We start from the raw sequence: 16,617 nt of genomic DNA on the forward strand, positions 1-16,617 counted from the left end.
GGCCCAGGCAGTGTTGGTCAGTGCTGCTCAGCAGGCAGCACTGGACTGGACTGGATTACAGCTGATACAAGGTGTGAAGGAACAAGGGTTGGCTGTGGGCATGCACTTGCTGCCGCTGCCAGTGTTTATCTGCATGGCAGCAGGGCATTTGGGCGTTGCCAGGAAGGCGTTTTTTATGTAGATTCCTCCTCTTTCAGCACTGCATTGTGGTGCAAGCAAAAGAAGCAAATCCTGTCTGGCTTCCTCTCCGGCCTTTATTCACCTCCCGTGTAGCTGTGAGTGTGTGAGCCTGCAGGGCCCCATGGAATTGCCTAGAAGTAGGCTGAATCGCTGCAAGGGCTGAACAGCAGTATCGGGCAGGCTCGGGCAACGCGCGGCCCGTTCGGGTTATCGCTTCTCGGCCTTTTGGCTAAGATCAAGTGTAGTATCTGTTCTTATCAGTTTAATATCTGATACGTCCCCTATCTGGGGACCATATATTAAATGGATTTTTAGAACAGGGAGATGGAAATAGAGCTTGCTCTGTCCACTCCACGCATTGACCTGGTATTGCAGTATTTCCAGGACCGGTGCACCCTTTCCTTATGTGTTGACTAAAAGCAGATTCCAAAAGTGTTTTTTGTCTTTGCTATTGTTTCTGTCTTTCTGAAGGGATCTCCCCTTTTAATCCCATTATTTCAACACCTGTTGGACAATGCATGAGTGATAATGAGCTCATTGATTAAATGCAATTAATGAATAGATTGCCACCTCTTGTTGTGTGTCGTCTGTGTTTCTGTGTTTCCGGCATTTCACATTGGAACACCTCATTCACCTTCCTTGTCTTCTCTCCGCCCTCCCTTTTAGGTAAGTTAAAGAGCTGCACCTGAGCCAGCCACTGATTGATTGATTGATTGATTGATTGATTGATTGATTGATTGATTGATTGATGCAGCACAACAGTCAAATAGTGGAGTGGAGTAGGGGAACAGCAAACAGCCAATAAAGCAGCCCGCCCGCTCGCCTGCCCGCCACAATGGACCTACCTGTGTACACTAGATGGATGTGATGGAATGTACTGTCGTCCCTACATTTCAAGAAGAAGTAAGAATTGCAGTTGCAACAAAGCCTTGCTTGCCTACAAAGAGAGCAGCAATTTGGATTTGTTACTATGTTACCTAGAAGAATAACAAACTGTGCAAGGATGGAGGTTGTAGGAGCAAGGAGAAGTTGTCTGTAAAGTTGGTGGATGCCTATTTTCCATTTTGCAGTCCCTTGTCTCCCTCTTGTGGCCTACTGGAGGCAACTAGCTGTGCAAAAAAAAGACAGCCTGGCGGCCGGCTGTTGCAGTGTTGCCCTCTCAGGCAACACTGAGTGACTGACTGAGCCTCACCGTCTTATATAAAGTTCAGACGGAACTTTGCACGTGTCATAGTGGAGCCCTCAGGATTCCAGAGCCAGCTTTCTGACATCATAATGGGGCCTCAGAGATAAAAGCCTGGGCCCAGGCAGTGTTGGTCAGTGCTGCTCAGCAGGCAGCACTGGACTGGACTGGATTACAGCTGATACAAGGTGTGAAGGAACAAGGGGTGGCTGTGGGCATGCACTTGCTGCCGCTGCCAGTGTTTATCTGCATGGCAGCAGGGCATTTGGGCGTTGCCAGGAAGGCGTTTTTATGTAGATTCCTCCTCTTTCAGCACTGCATTGTGGTGCAAGCAAAAGAAGCAAATCCTGTCTGGCTTCCTCTCCGGCCTTTATTCACCTCCCGTGTAGCTGTGAGTGTGTGAGCCTGCAGGGCCCCATGGAATTGCCTAGAAGTAGGCTGAATCGCTGCAAGGGCTGAACAGCAGTATCGGGCAGGCTCGGGCAACGCGCGGCCCGTTCGGGTTATCGCTTCTCGGCCTTTTGGCTAAGATCAAGTGTAGTATCTGTTCTTATCAGTTTAATATCTGATACGTCCCCTATCTGGGGACCATATATTAAATGGATTTTTAGAACAGGGAGATGGAAATAGAGCTTGCTCTGTCCACTCCACGCATTGACCTGGTATTGCAGTATTTCCAGGACCGGTGCACCCTTTCCTTATGTGTTGACTAAAAGCAGATTCCAAAAGTGTTTTTTGTCTTTGCTATTGTTTCTGTCTTTCTGAAGGGATCTCCCCTTTTAATCCCATTATTTCAACACCTGTTGGACAATGCATGAGTGATAATGAGCTCATTGATTAAATGCAATTAATGAATAGATTGCCACCTCTTGTTGTGTGTCGTCTGTGTTTCTGTGTTTCCGGCATTTCACATTGGAACACCTCATTCACCTTCCTTGTCTTCTCTCCGCCCTCCCTTTTAGGTAAGTTAAAGAGCTGCACCTGAGCCAGCCACTGATTGATTGATTGATTGATTGATTGATTGATTGATTGATTGATGCAGCACAACAGTCAAATAGTGGAGTGGAGTAGGGGAACAGCAAACAGCCAATAAAGCAGCCCGCCCGCTCGCCTGCCCGCCACAATGGACCTACCTGTGTACACTAGATGGATGTGATGGAATGTACTGTCGTCCCTACATTTCAAGAAGAAGTAAGAATTGCAGTTGCAACAAAGCCTTGCTTGCCTACAAAGAGAGCAGCAATTTGGATTTGTTACTATGTTACCTAGAAGAATAACAAACTGTGCAAGGATGGAGGTTGTAGGAGCAAGGAGAAGTTGTCTGTAAAGTTGGTGGATGCCTATTTTCCATTTTGCAGTCCCTTGTCTCCCTCTTGTGGCCTCCTGGAGGCAACTAGCTGTGCAAAAAAAAGACAGCCTGGCGGCCGGCTGTTGCAGTGTTGCCCTCTCAGGCAACACTGAGTGACTGACTGAGCCTCACCGTCTTATATAAAGTTCAGACGGAACTTTGCACGTGTCATAGTGGAGCCCTCAGGATTCCAGAGCCAGCTTTCTGACATCATAATGGGGCCTCAGAGATAAAAGCCTGGGCCCAGGCAGTGTTGGTCAGTGCTGCTCAGCAGGCAGCACTGGACTGGACTGGATTACAGGTGATACAAGGTGTGAAGGAACAAGGGGTGGCTGTGGGCATGCACTTGCTGCCGCTGCCAGTGTTTATCTGCATGGCAGCAGGGCATTTGGGCGTTGCCAGGAAGGCGTTTTTATGTAGATTCCTCCTCTTTCAGCACTGCATTGTGGTGCAAGCAAAAGAAGCAAATCCTGTCTGGCTTCCTCTCCGGCCTTTATTCACCTCCCGTGTAGCTGTGAGTGTGTGAGCCTGCAGGGCCCCATGGAATTGCCTAGAAGTAGGCTGAATCGCTGCAAGGGCTGAACAGCAGTATCGGGCAGGCTCGGGCAACGCGCGGCCCGTTCGGGTTATCGCTTCTCGGCCTTTTGGCTAAGATCAAGTGTAGTATCTGTTCTTATCAGTTTAATATCTGATACGTCCCCTATCTGGGGACCATATATTAAATGGATTTTTAGAACAGGGAGATGGAAATAGAGCTTGCTCTGTCCACTCCACGCATTGACCTGGTATTGCAGTATTTCCAGGACCGGTGCACCCTTTCCTTATGTGTTGACTAAAAGCAGATTCCAAAAGTGTTTTTTGTCTTTGCTATTGTTTCTGTCTTTCTGAAGGGATCTCCCCTTTTAATCCCATTATTTCAACACCTGTTGGACAATGCATGAGTGATAATGAGCTCATTGATTAAATGCAATTAATGAATAGATTGCCACCTCTTGTTGTGTGTCGTCTGTGTTTCTGTGTTTCCGGCATTTCACATTGGAACACCTCATTCACCTTCCTTGTCTTCTCTCCGCCCTCCCTTTTAGGTAAGTTAAAGAGCTGCACCTGAGCCAGCCACTGATTGATTGATTGATTGATTGATTGATTGATTGATTGATTGATTGATTGATTGATTGATTGATGCAGCACAACAGTCAAATAGTGGAGTGGAGTAGGGGAACAGCAAACAGCCAATAAAGCAGCCCGCCCGCTCGCCTGCCCGCCACAATGGACCTACCTGTGTACACTAGATGGATGTGATGGAATGTACTGTCGTCCCTACATTTCAAGAAGAAGTAAGAATTGCAGTTGCAACAAAGCCTTGCTTGCCTACAAAGAGAGCAGCAATTTGGATTTGTTACTATGTTACCTAGAAGAATAACAAACTGTGCAAGGATGGAGGTTGTAGGAGCAAGGAGAAGTTGTCTGTAAAGTTGGTGGATGCCTATTTTCCATTTTGCAGTCCCTTGTCTCCCTCTTGTGGCCTCCTGGAGGCAACTAGCTGTGCAAAAAAAAGACAGCCTGGCGGCCGGCTGTTGCAGTGTTGCCCTCTCAGGCAACACTGAGTGACTGACTGAGCCTCACCGTCTTATATAAAGTTCAGACGGAACTTTGCACGTGTCATAGTGGAGCCCTCAGGATTCCAGAGCCAGCTTTCTGACATCATAATGGGACCTCAGAGATAAAAGCCTGGGCCCAGGCAGTGTTGGTCAGTGCTGCTCAGCAGGCAGCACTGGACTGGACTGGATTACAGCTGATACAAGGTGTGAAGGAACAAGGGGTGGCTGTGGGCATGCACTTGCTGCCGCTGCCAGTGTTTATCTGCATGGCAGCAGGGCATTTGGGCGTTGCCAGGAAGGCGTTTTTATGTAGATTCCTCCTCTTTCAGCACTGCATTGTGGTGCAAGCAAAAGAAGCAAATCCTGTCTGGCTTCCTCTCCGGCCTTTATTCACCTCCCGTGTAGCTGTGAGTGTGTGAGCCTGCAGGGCCCCATGGAATTGCCTAGAAGTAGGCTGAATCGCTGCAAGGGCTGAACAGCAGTATCGGGCAGGCTCGGGCAACGCGCGGCCCGTTCGGGTTATCGCTTCTCGGCCTTTTGGCTAAGATCAAGTGTAGTATCTGTTCTTATCAGTTTAATATCTGATACGTCCCCTATCTGGGGACCATATATTAAATGGATTTTTAGAACAGGGAGATGGAAATAGAGCTTGCTCTGTCCACTCCACGCATTGACCTGGTATTGCAGTATTTCCAGGACCGGTGCACCCTTTCCTTATGTGTTGACTAAAAGCAGATTCCAAAAGTGTTTTTTGTCTTTGCTATTGTTTCTGTCTTTCTGAAGGGATCTCCCCTTTTAATCCCATTATTTCAACACCTGTTGGACAATGCATGAGTGATAATGAGCTCATTGATTAAATGCAATTAATGAATAGATTGCCACCTCTTGTTGTGTGTCGTCTGTGTTTCTGTGTTTCCGGCATTTCACATTGGAACACCTCATTCACCTTCCTTGTCTTCTCTCCGCCCTCCCTTTTAGGTAAGTTAAAGAGCTGCACCTGAGCCAGCCACTGATTGATTGATTGATTGATTGATTGATGCAGCACAACAGTCAAATAGTGGAGTGGAGTAGGGGAACAGCAAACAGCCAATAAAGCAGCCCGCCCGCTCGCCTGCCCGCCACAATGGACCTACCTGTGTACACTAGATGGATGTGATGGAATGTACTGTCGTCCCTACATTTCAAGAAGAAGTAAGAATTGCAGTTGCAACAAAGCCTTGCTTGCCTACAAAGAGAGCAGCAATTTGGATTTGTTACTATGTTACCTAGAAGAATAACAAACTGTGCAAGGATGGAGGTTGTAGGAGCAAGGAGAAGTTGTCTGTAAAGTTGGTGGATGCCTATTTTCCATTTTGCAGTCCCTTGTCTCCCTCTTGTGGCCTCCTGGAGGCAACTAGCTGTGCAAAAAAAAGACAGCCTGGCGGCCGGCTGTTGCAGTGTTGCCCTCTCAGGCAACACTGAGTGACTGACTGAGCCTCACCGTCTTATATAAAGTTCAGACGGAACTTTGCACGTGTCACAGTGGAGCCCTCAGGATTCCAGAGCCAGCTTTCTGACATCATAATGGGGCCTCAGAGATAAAAGCCTGGGCCCAGGCAGTGTTGGTCAGTGCTGCTCAGCAGGCAGCACTGGACTGGACTGGATTACAGCTGATACAAGGTGTGAAGGAACAAGGGGTGGCTGTGGGCATGCACTTGCTGCCGCTGCCAGTGTTTATCTGCATGGCAGCAGGGCATTTGGGCGTTGCCAGGAAGGTGTTTTTATGTAGATTCCTCCTCTTTCAGCACTGCATTGTGGTGCAAGCAAAAGAAGCAAATCCTGTCTGGCTTCCTCTCCGGCCTTTATTCACCTCCCGTGTAGCTGTGAGTGTGTGAGCCTGCAGGGCCCCATGGAATTGCCTAGAAGTAGGCTGAATCGCTGCAAGGGCTGAACAGCAGTATCGGGCAGGCTCGGGCAACGCGCGGCCCGTTCGGGTTATCGCTTCTCGGCCTTTTGGCTAAGATCAAGTGTAGTATCTGTTCTTATCAGTTTAATATCTGATACGTCCCCTATCTGGGGACCATATATTAAATGGATTTTTAGAACAGGGAGATGGAAATAGAGCTTGCTCTGTCCACTCCACGCATTGACCTGGTATTGCAGTATTTCCAGGACCGGTGCACCCTTTCCTTATGTGTTGACTAAAAGCAGATTCCAAAAGTGTTTTTTGTCTTTGCTATTGTTTCTGTCTTTCTGAAGGGATCTCCCCTTTTAATCCCATTATTTCAACACCTGTTGGACAATGCATGAGTGATAATGAGCTCATTGATTAAATGCAATTAATGAATAGATTGCCACCTCTTGTTGTGTGTCGTCTGTGTTTCTGTGTTTCCGGCATTTCACATTGGAACACCTCATTCACCTTCCTTGTCTTCTCTCCGCCCTCCCTTTTAGGTAAGTTAAAGAGCTGCACCTGAGCCAGCCACTGATTGATTGATTGATTGATTGATTGATTGATTGATTGATTGATTGATTGATTGATTGATGCAGCACAACAGTCAAATAGTGGAGTGGAGTAGGGGAACAGCAAACAGCCAATAAAGCAGCCCGCCCGCTCGCCTGCCCGCCACAATGGACCTACCTGTGTACACTAGATGGATGTGATGGAATGTACTGTCGTCCCTACATTTCAAGAAGAAGTAAGAATTGCAGTTGCAACAAAGCCTTGCTTGCCTACAAAGAGAGCAGCAATTTGGATTTGTTACTATGTTACCTAGAAGAATAACAAACTGTGCAAGGATGGAGGTTGTAGGAGCAAGGAGAAGTTGTCTGTAAAGTTGGTGGATGCCTATTTTCCATTTTGCAGTCCCTTGTCTCCCTCTTGTGGCCTCCTGGAGGCAACTAGCTGTGCAAAAAAAAGACAGCCTGGCGGCCGGCTGTTGCAGTGTTGCCCTCTCAGGCAACACTGAGTGACTGACTGAGCCTCACCGTCTTATATAAAGTTCAGACGGAACTTTGCACGTGTCATAGTGGAGCCCTCAGGATTCCAGAGCCAGCTTTCTGACATCATAATGGGACCTCAGAGATAAAAGCCTGGGCCCAGGCAGTGTTGGTCAGTGCTGCTCAGCAGGCAGCACTGGACTGGACTGGATTACAGCTGATACAAGGTGTGAAGGAACAAGGGGTGGCTGTGGGCATGCACTTGCTGCCGCTGCCAGTGTTTATCTGCATGGCAGCAGGGCATTTGGGCGTTGCCAGGAAGGCGTTTTTATGTAGATTCCTCCTCTTTCAGCACTGCATTGTGGTGCAAGCAAAAGAAGCAAATCCTGTCTGGCTTCCTCTCCGGCCTTTATTCACCTCCCGTGTAGCTGTGAGTGTGTGAGCCTGCAGGGCCCCATGGAATTGCCTAGAAGTAGGCTGAATCGCTGCAAGGGCTGAACAGCAGTATCGGGCAGGCTCGGGCAACGCGCGGCCCGTTCGGGTTATCGCTTCTCGGCCTTTTGGCTAAGATCAAGTGTAGTATCTGTTCTTATCAGTTTAATATCTGATACGTCCCCTATCTGGGGACCATATATTAAATGGATTTTTAGAACAGGGAGATGGAAATAGAGCTTGCTCTGTCCACTCCACGCATTGACCTGGTATTGCAGTATTTCCAGGACCGGTGCACCCTTTCCTTATGTGTTGACTAAAAGCAGATTCCAAAAGTGTTTTTTGTCTTTGCTATTGTTTCTGTCTTTCTGAAGGGATCTCCCCTTTTAATCCCATTATTTCAACACCTGTTGGACAATGCATGAGTGATAATGAGCTCATTGATTAAATGCAATTAATGAATAGATTGCCACCTCTTGTTGTGTGTCGTCTGTGTTTCTGTGTTTCCGGCATTTCACATTGGAACACCTCATTCACCTTCCTTGTCTTCTCTCCGCCCTCCCTTTTAGGTAAGTTAAAGAGCTGCACCTGAGCCAGCCACTGATTGATTGATTGATTGATTGATTGATTGATTGATTGATTGATTGATGCAGCACAACAGTCAAATAGTGGAGTGGAGTAGGGGAACAGCAAACAGCCAATAAAGCAGCCCGCCCGCTCGCCTGCCCGCCACAATGGACCTACCTGTGTACACTAGATGGATGTGATGGAATGTACTGTCGTCCCTACATTTCAAGAAGAAGTAAGAATTGCAGTTGCAACAAAGCCTTGCTTGCCTACAAAGAGAGCAGCAATTTGGATTTGTTACTATGTTACCTAGAAGAATAACAAACTGTGCAAGGATGGAGGTTGTAGGAGCAAGGAGAAGTTGTCTGTAAAGTTGGTGGATGCCTATTTTCCATTTTGCAGTCCCTTGTCTCCCTCTTGTGGCCTCCTGGAGGCAACTAGCTGTGCAAAAAAAAGACAGCCTGGCGGCCGGCTGTTGCAGTGTTGCCCTCTCAGGCAACACTGAGTGACTGACTGAGCCTCACCGTCTTATATAAAGTTCAGACGGAACTTTGCACGTGTCATAGTGGAGCCCTCAGGATTCCAGAGCCAGCTTTCTGACATCATAATGGGGCCTCAGAGATAAAAGCCTGGGCCCAGGCAGTGTTGGTCAGTGCTGCTCAGCAGGCAGCACTGGACTGGACTGGATTACAGCTGATACAAGGTGTGAAGGAACAAGGGGTGGCTGTGGGCATGCACTTGCTGCCGCTGCCAGTGTTTATCTGCATGGCAGCAGGGCATTTGGGCGTTGCCAGGAAGGCGTTTTTATGTAGATTCCTCCTCTTTCAGCACTGCATTGTGGTGCAAGCAAAAGAAGCAAATCCTGTCTGGCTTCCTCTCCGGCCTTTATTCACCTCCCGTGTAGCTGTGAGTGTGTGAGCCTGCAGGGCCCCATGGAATTGCCTAGAAGTAGGCTGAATCGCTGCAAGGGCTGAACAGCAGTATCGGGCAGGCTCGGGCAACGCGCGGCCCGTTCGGGTTATCGCTTCTCGGCCTTTTGGCTAAGATCAAGTGTAGTATCTGTTCTTATCAGTTTAATATCTGATACGTCCCCTATCTGGGGACCATATATTAAATGGATTTTTAGAACAGGGAGATGGAAATAGAGCTTGCTCTGTCCACTCCACGCATTGACCTGGTATTGCAGTATTTCCAGGACCGGTGCACCCTTTCCTTATGTGTTGACTAAAAGCAGATTCCAAAAGTGTTTTTTGTCTTTGCTATTGTTTCTGTCTTTCTGAAGGGATCTCCCCTTTTAATCCCATTATTTCAACACCTGTTGGACAATGCATGAGTGATAATGAGCTCATTGATTAAATGCAATTAATGAATAGATTGCCACCTCTTGTTGTGTGTCGTCTGTGTTTCTGTGTTTCCGGCATTTCACATTGGAACACCTCATTCACCTTCCTTGTCTTCTCTCCGCCCTCCCTTTTAGGTAAGTTAAAGAGCTGCACCTGAGCCAGCCACTGATTGATTGATTGATTGATTGATTGATTGATTGATTGATTGATTGATTGATTGATTGATGCAGCACAACAGTCAAATAGTGGAGTGGAGTAGGGGAACAGCAAACAGCCAATAAAGCAGCCCGCCCGCTCGCCTGCCCGCCACAATGGACCTACCTGTGTACACTAGATGGATGTGATGGAATGTACTGTCGTCCCTACATTTCAAGAAGAAGTAAGAATTGCAGTTGCAACAAAGCCTTGCTTGCCTACAAAGAGAGCAGCAATTTGGATTTGTTACTATGTTACCTAGAAGAATAACAAACTGTGCAAGGATGGAGGTTGTAGGAGCAAGGAGAAGTTGTCTGTAAAGTTGGTGGATGCCTATTTTCCATTTTGCAGTCCCTTGTCTCCCTCTTGTGGCCTCCTGGAGGCAACTAGCTGTGCAAAAAAAAGACAGCCTGGCGGCCGGCTGTTGCAGTGTTGCCCTCTCAGGCAACACTGAGTGACTGACTGAGCCTCACCGTCTTATATAAAGTTCAGACGGAACTTTGCACGTGTCATAGTGGAGCCCTCAGGATTCCAGAGCCAGCTTTCTGACATCATAATGGGGCCTCAGAGATAAAAGCCTGGGCCCAGGCAGTGTTGGTCAGTGCTGCTCAGCAGGCAGCACTGGACTGGACTGGATTACAGCTGATACAAGGTGTGAAGGAACAAGGGGTGGCTGTGGGCATGCACTTGCTGCCGCTGCCAGTGTTTATCTGCATGTCAGCAGGGCATTTGGGCGTTGCCAGGAAGGCGTTTTTATGTAGATTCCTCCTCTTTCAGCACTGCATTGTGGTGCAAGCAAAAGAAGCAAATCCTGTCTGGCTTCCTCTCCGGCCTTTATTCACCTCCCGTGTAGCTGTGAGTGTGTGAGCCTGCAGGGCCCCATGGAATTGCCTAGAAGTAGGCTGAATCGCTGCAAGGGCTGAACAGCAGTATCGGGCAGGCTCGGGCAACGCGCGGCCCGTTCGGGTTATCGCTTCTCGGCCTTTTGGCTAAGATCAAGTGTAGTATCTGTTCTTATCAGTTTAATATCTGATACGTCCCCTATCTGGGGACCATATATTAAATGGATTTTTAGAACAGGGAGATGGAAATAGAGCTTGCTCTGTCCACTCCACGCATTGACCTGGTATTGCAGTATTTCCAGGACCGGTGCACCCTTTCCTTATGTGTTGACTAAAAGCAGATTCCAAAAGTGTTTTTTGTCTTTGCTATTGTTTCTGTCTTTCTGAAGGGATCTCCCCTTTTAATCCCATTATTTCAACACCTGTTGGACAATGCATGAGTGATAATGAGCTCATTGATTAAATGCAATTAATGAATAGATTGCCACCTCTTGTTGTGTGTCGTCTGTGTTTCTGTGTTTCCGGCATTTCACATTGGAACACCTCATTCACCTTCCTTGTCTTCTCTCCGCCCTCCCTTTTAGGTAAGTTAAAGAGCTGCACCTGAGCCAGCCACTGATTGATTGATTGATTGATTGATTGATTGATTGATTGATTGATGCAGCACAACAGTCAAATAGTGGAGTGGAGTAGGGGAACAGCAAACAGCCAATAAAGCAGCCCGCCCGCTCGCCTGCCCGCCACAATGGACCTACCTGTGTACACTAGATGGATGTGATGGAATGTACTGTCGTCCCTACATTTCAAGAAGAAGTAAGAATTGCAGTTGCAACAAAGCCTTGCTTGCCTACAAAGAGAGCAGCAATTTGGATTTGTTACTATGTTACCTAGAAGAATAACAAACTGTGCAAGGATGGAGGTTGTAGGAGCAAGGAGAAGTTGTCTGTAAAGTTGGTGGATGCCTATTTTCCATTTTGCAGTCCCTTGTCTCCTTCTTGTGGCCTCCTGGAGGCAACTAGCTGTGCAAAAAAAAGACAGCCTGGCGGCCGGCTGTTGCAGTGTTGCCCTCTCAGGCAACACTGAGTGACTGACTGAGCCTCACCGTCTTATATAAAGTTCAGACGGAACTTTGCACGTGTCATAGTGGAGCCCTCAGGATTCCAGAGCCAGCTTTCTGACATCATAATGGGGCCTCAGAGATAAAAGCCTGGGCCCAGGCAGTGTTGGTCAGTGCTGCTCAGCAGGCAGCACTGGACTGGACTGGATTACAGCTGATACAAGGTGTGAAGGAACAAGGGGTGGCTGTGGGCATGCACTTGCTGCCGCTGCCAGTGTTTATCTGCATGGCAGCAGGGCATTTGGGCGTTGCCAGGAAGGCGTTTTTATGTAGATTCCTCCTCTTTCAGCACTGCATTGTGGTGCAAGCAAAAGAAGCAAATCCTGTCTGGCTTCCTCTCCGGCCTTTATTCACCTCCCGTGTAGCTGTGAGTGTGTGAGCCTGCAGGGCCCCATGGAATTGCCTAGAAGTAGGCTGAATCGCTGCAAGGGCTGAACAGCAGTATCGGGCAGGCTCGGGCAACGCGCGGCCCGTTCGGGTTATCGCTTCTCGGCCTTTTGGCTAAGATCAAGTGTAGTATCTGTTCTTATCAGTTTAATATCTGATACGTCCCCTATCTGGGGACCATATATTAAATGGATTTTTAGAACAGGGAGATGGAAATAGAGCTTGCTCTGTCCACTCCACGCATTGACCTGGTATTGCAGTATTTCCAGGACCGGTGCACCCTTTCCTTATGTGTTGACTAAAAGCAGATTCCAAAAGTGTTTTTTGTCTTTGCTATTGTTTCTGTCTTTCTGAAGGGATCTCCCCTTTTAATCCCATTATTTCAACACCTGTTGGACAATGCATGAGTGATAATGAGCTCATTGATTAAATGCAATTAATGAATAGATTGCCACCTCTTGTTGTGTGTCGTCTGTGTTTCTGTGTTTCCGGCATTTCACATTGGAACACCTCATTCACCTTCCTTGTCTTCTCTCCGCCCTCCCTTTTAGGTAAGTTAAAGAGCTGCACCTGAGCCAGCCACTGATTGATTGATTGATTGATTGATTGATTGATTGATTGATTGATTGATGCAGCACAACAGTCAAATAGTGGAGTGGAGTAGGGGAACAGCAAACAGCCAATAAAGCAGCCCGCCCGCTCGCCTGCCCGCCACAATGGACCTACCTGTGTACACTAGATGGATGTGATGGAATGTACTGTCGTCCCTACATTTCAAGAAGAAGTAAGAATTGCAGTTGCAACAAAGCCTTGCTTGCCTACAAAGAGAGCAGCAATTTGGATTTGTTACTATGTTACCTAGAAGAATAACAAACTGTGCAAGGATGGAGGTTGTAGGAGCAAGGAGAAGTTGTCTGTAAAGTTGGTGGATGCCTATTTTCCATTTTGCAGTCCCTTGTCTCCCTCTTGTGGCCTCCTGGAGGCAACTAGCTGTGCAAAAAAAAGACAGCCTGGCGGCCGGCTGTTGCAGTGTTGCCCTCTCAGGCAACACTGAGTGACTGACTGAGCCTCACCGTCTTATATAAAGTTCAGACGGAACTTTGCACGTGTCATAGTGGAGCCCTCAGGATTCCAGAGCCAGCTTTCTGACATCATAATGGGGCCTCAGAGATAAAAGCCTGGGCCCAGGCAGTGTTGGTCAGTGCTGCTCAGCAGGCAGCACTGGACTGGACTGGATTACAGCTGATACAAGGTGTGAAGGAACAAGGGGTGGCTGTGGGCATGCACTTGCTGCCGCTGCCAGTGTTTATCTGCATGGCAGCAGGGCATTTGGGCGTTGCCAGGAAGGCGTTTTTATGTAGATTCCTCCTCTTTCAGCACTGCATTGTGGTGCAAGCAAAAGAAGCAAATCCTGTCTGGCTTCCTCTCCGGCCTTTATTCACCTCCCGTGTAGCTGTGAGTGTGTGAGCCTGCAGGGCCCCATGGAATTGCCTAGAAGTAGGCTGAATCGCTGCAAGGGCTGAACAGCAGTATCGGGCAGGCTCGGGCAACGCGCGGCCCGTTCGGGTTATCGCTTCTCGGCCTTTTGGCTAAGATCAAGTGTAGTATCTGTTCTTATCAGTTTAATATCTGATACGTCCCCTATCTGGGGACCATATATTAAATGGATTTTTAGAACAGGGAGATGGAAATAGAGCTTGCTCTGTCCACTCCACGCATTGACCTGGTATTGCAGTATTTCCAGGACCGGTGCACCCTTTCCTTATGTGTTGACTAAAAGCAGATTCCAAAAGTGTTTTTTGTCTTTGCTATTGTTTCTGTCTTTCTGAAGGGATCTCCCCTTTTAATCCCATTATTTCAACACCTGTTGGACAATGCATGAGTGATAATGAGCTCATTGATTAAATGCAATTAATGAATAGATTGCCACCTCTTGTTGTGTGTCGTCTGTGTTTCTGTGTTTCCGGCATTTCACATTGGAACACCTCATTCACCTTCCTTGTCTTCTCTCCGCCCTCCCTTTTAGGTAAGTTAAAGAGCTGCACCTGAGCCAGCCACTGATTGATTGATTGATTGATTGATTGATTGATTGATTGATTGATGCAGCACAACAGTCAAATAGTGGAGTGGAGTAGGGGAACAGCAAACAGCCAATAAAGCAGCCCGCCCGCTCGCCTGCCCGCCACAATGGACCTACCTGTGTACACTAGATGGATGTGATGGAATGTACTGTCGTCCCTACATTTCAAGAAGAAGTAAGAATTGCAGTTGCAACAAAGCCTTGCTTGCCTACAAAGAGAGCAGCAATTTGGATTTGTTACTATGTTACCTAGAAGAATAACAAACTGTGCAAGGATGGAGGTTGTAGGAGCAAGGAGAAGTTGTCTGTAAAGTTGGTGGATGCCTATTTTCCATTTTGCAGTCCCTTGTCTCCCTCTTGTGGCCTCCTGGAGGCAACTAGCTGTGCAAAAAAAAGACAGCCTGGCGGCCGGCTGTTGCAGTGTTGCCCTCTCAGGCAACACTGAGTGACTGACTGAGCCTCACCGTCTTATATAAAGTTCAGACGGAACTTTGCACGTGTCATAGTGGAGCCCTCAGGATTCCAGAGCCAGCTTTCTGACATCATAATGGGGCCTCAGAGATAAAAGCCTGGGCCCAGGCAGTGTTGGTCAGTGCTGCTCAGCAGGCAGCACTGGACTGGACTGGATTACAGCTGATACAAGGTGTGAAGGAACAAGGGGTGGCTGTGGGCATGCACTTGCTGCCGCTGCCAGTGTTTATCTGCATGGCAGCAGGGCATTTGGGCGTTGCCAGGAAGGCGTTTTTATGTAGATTCCTCCTCTTTCAGCACTGCATTGTGGTGCAAGCAAAAGAAGCAAATCCTGTCTGGCTTCCTCTCCGGCCTTTATTCACCTCCCGTGTAGCTGTGAGTGTGTGAGCCTGCAGGGCCCCATGGAATTGCCTAGAAGTAGGCTGAATCGCTGCAAGGGCTGAACAGCAGTATCGGGCAGGCTCGGGCAACGCGCGGCCCGTTCGGGTTATCGCTTCTCGGCCTTTTGGCTAAGATCAAGTGTAGTATCTGTTCTTATCAGTTTAATATCTGATACGTCCCCTATCTGGGGACCATATATTAAATGGATTTTTAGAACAGGGAGATGGAAATAGAGCTTGCTCTGTCCACTCCACGCATTGACCTGGTATTGCAGTATTTCCAGGACCGGTGCACCCTTTCCTTATGTGTTGACTAAAAGCAGATTCCAAAAGTGTTTTTTGTCTTTGCTATTGTTTCTGTCTTTCTGAAGGGATCTCCCCTTTTAATCCCATTATTTCAACACCTGTTGGACAATGCATGAGTGATAATGAGCTCATTGATTAAATGCAATTAATGAATAGATTGCCACCTCTTGTTGTGTGTCGTCTGTGTTTCTGTGTTTCCGGCATTTCACATTGGAACACCTCATTCACCTTCCTTGTCTTCTCTCCGCCCTCCCTTTTAGGTAAGTTAAAGAGCTGCACCTGAGCCAGCCACTGATTGATTGATTGATTGATTGATTGATTGATTGATTGATTGATTGATGCAGCACAACAGTCAAATAGTGGAGTGGAGTAGGGGAACAGCAAACAGCCAATAAAGCAGCCCGCCCGCTCGCCTGCCCGCCACAATGGACCTACCTGTGTACACTAGATGGATGTGATGGAATGTACTGTCGTCCCTACATTTCAAGAAGAAGTAAGAATTGCAGTTGCAACAAAGCCTTGCTTGCCTACAAAGAGAGCAGCAATTTGGATTTGTTACTATGTTACCTAGAAGAATAACAAACTGTGCAAGGATGGAGGTTGTAGGAGCAAGGAGAAGTTGTCTGTAAAGTTGGTGGATGCCTATTTTCCATTTTGCAGTCCCTTGTCTCCCTCTTGTGGCCTCCTGGAGGCAACTAGCTGTGCAAAAAAAAGACAGCCTGGCGGCCGGCTGTTGCAGTGTTGCCCTCTCAGGCAACACTGAGTGACTGACTGAGCCTCACCGTCTTATATAAAGTTCAGACGGAACTTTGCACGTGTCATAGTGGAGCCCTCAGGATTCCAGAGCCAGCTTTCTGACATCATAATGGGGCCTCAGAGATAAAAGCCTGGGCCCAGGCAGTGTTGGTCAGTGCTGCTCAGCAGGCAGCACTGGACTGGACTGGATTACAGCTGATACAAGGTGTGAAGGAACAAGGGGTGGCTGTGGGCATGCACTTGCTGCCGCTGCCAGTGTTTATCTGCATGGCAGCAGGGCATTTGGGCGTTGCCAGGAAGGCGTTTTTATGTAGATTCCTCCTCTTTCAGCACTGCATTGTGGTGCAAGCAAAAGAAGCAAATCCTGTCTGGCTTCCTCTCCGGCCTTTATTCACCTCCCGTGTAGCTGTGAGTGTGTGAGCCTGCAGGGCCCCATGGAATTGCCTAGAAGTAGGCTGAATCGCTGCAAGGGCTGAACAGCAGTATCGGGCAGGCTCGGGCAACGCGCGGCCC

General features: G+C 48.0%; 11 non-coding genes across 11 annotated transcripts; all 11 read left to right on the forward strand.

The window, feature by feature from the left end:
• Positions 1 to 389: 389 nt before the first annotated feature.
• On the forward strand, positions 390 to 580 carry LOC142720700 (U2 spliceosomal RNA). The gene has a single exon (XR_012873473.1). It is a non-coding gene; the product is annotated as a U2 spliceosomal RNA (small nuclear RNA).
• A 1,288-nt stretch (positions 581 to 1,868) lies between these two features.
• Positions 1,869 to 2,059, forward strand: LOC142720701 (U2 spliceosomal RNA). The gene has a single exon (XR_012873474.1). It is a non-coding gene; the product is annotated as a U2 spliceosomal RNA (small nuclear RNA).
• Positions 2,060 to 3,339: 1,280 nt separating this feature from the next.
• On the forward strand, positions 3,340 to 3,530 carry LOC142720702 (U2 spliceosomal RNA). The gene has a single exon (XR_012873475.1). It is a non-coding gene; the product is annotated as a U2 spliceosomal RNA (small nuclear RNA).
• Positions 3,531 to 4,830: 1,300 nt separating this feature from the next.
• LOC142720704 (U2 spliceosomal RNA) lies at positions 4,831 to 5,021 on the forward strand. The gene has a single exon (XR_012873476.1). It is a non-coding gene; the product is annotated as a U2 spliceosomal RNA (small nuclear RNA).
• A 1,264-nt stretch (positions 5,022 to 6,285) lies between these two features.
• Positions 6,286 to 6,476, forward strand: LOC142720705 (U2 spliceosomal RNA). Its single transcript, XR_012873477.1, has one exon. It is a non-coding gene; the product is annotated as a U2 spliceosomal RNA (small nuclear RNA).
• Positions 6,477 to 7,772: 1,296 nt separating this feature from the next.
• LOC142720706 (U2 spliceosomal RNA) lies at positions 7,773 to 7,963 on the forward strand. The gene has a single exon (XR_012873478.1). It is a non-coding gene; the product is annotated as a U2 spliceosomal RNA (small nuclear RNA).
• A 1,284-nt stretch (positions 7,964 to 9,247) lies between these two features.
• On the forward strand, positions 9,248 to 9,438 carry LOC142720707 (U2 spliceosomal RNA). The gene has a single exon (XR_012873479.1). It is a non-coding gene; the product is annotated as a U2 spliceosomal RNA (small nuclear RNA).
• Positions 9,439 to 10,734: 1,296 nt separating this feature from the next.
• Positions 10,735 to 10,925, forward strand: LOC142720708 (U2 spliceosomal RNA). Its single transcript, XR_012873480.1, has one exon. It is a non-coding gene; the product is annotated as a U2 spliceosomal RNA (small nuclear RNA).
• Positions 10,926 to 12,205: 1,280 nt separating this feature from the next.
• On the forward strand, positions 12,206 to 12,396 carry LOC142720709 (U2 spliceosomal RNA). The gene has a single exon (XR_012873482.1). It is a non-coding gene; the product is annotated as a U2 spliceosomal RNA (small nuclear RNA).
• Positions 12,397 to 13,680: 1,284 nt separating this feature from the next.
• LOC142720710 (U2 spliceosomal RNA) lies at positions 13,681 to 13,871 on the forward strand. The gene has a single exon (XR_012873483.1). It is a non-coding gene; the product is annotated as a U2 spliceosomal RNA (small nuclear RNA).
• Positions 13,872 to 15,151: 1,280 nt separating this feature from the next.
• On the forward strand, positions 15,152 to 15,342 carry LOC142720712 (U2 spliceosomal RNA). The gene has a single exon (XR_012873485.1). It is a non-coding gene; the product is annotated as a U2 spliceosomal RNA (small nuclear RNA).
• The last annotated feature ends 1,275 nt before the right edge of the window (positions 15,343 to 16,617 follow it).

The sequence above is a fragment of the Rhinoderma darwinii genome, unplaced genomic scaffold (genome assembly GCF_050947455.1).
Source record: "Rhinoderma darwinii isolate aRhiDar2 unplaced genomic scaffold, aRhiDar2.hap1 Scaffold_500, whole genome shotgun sequence".
In the NCBI taxonomy this organism is placed as follows: Eukaryota; Metazoa; Chordata; class Amphibia; order Anura; family Rhinodermatidae; genus Rhinoderma; species Rhinoderma darwinii.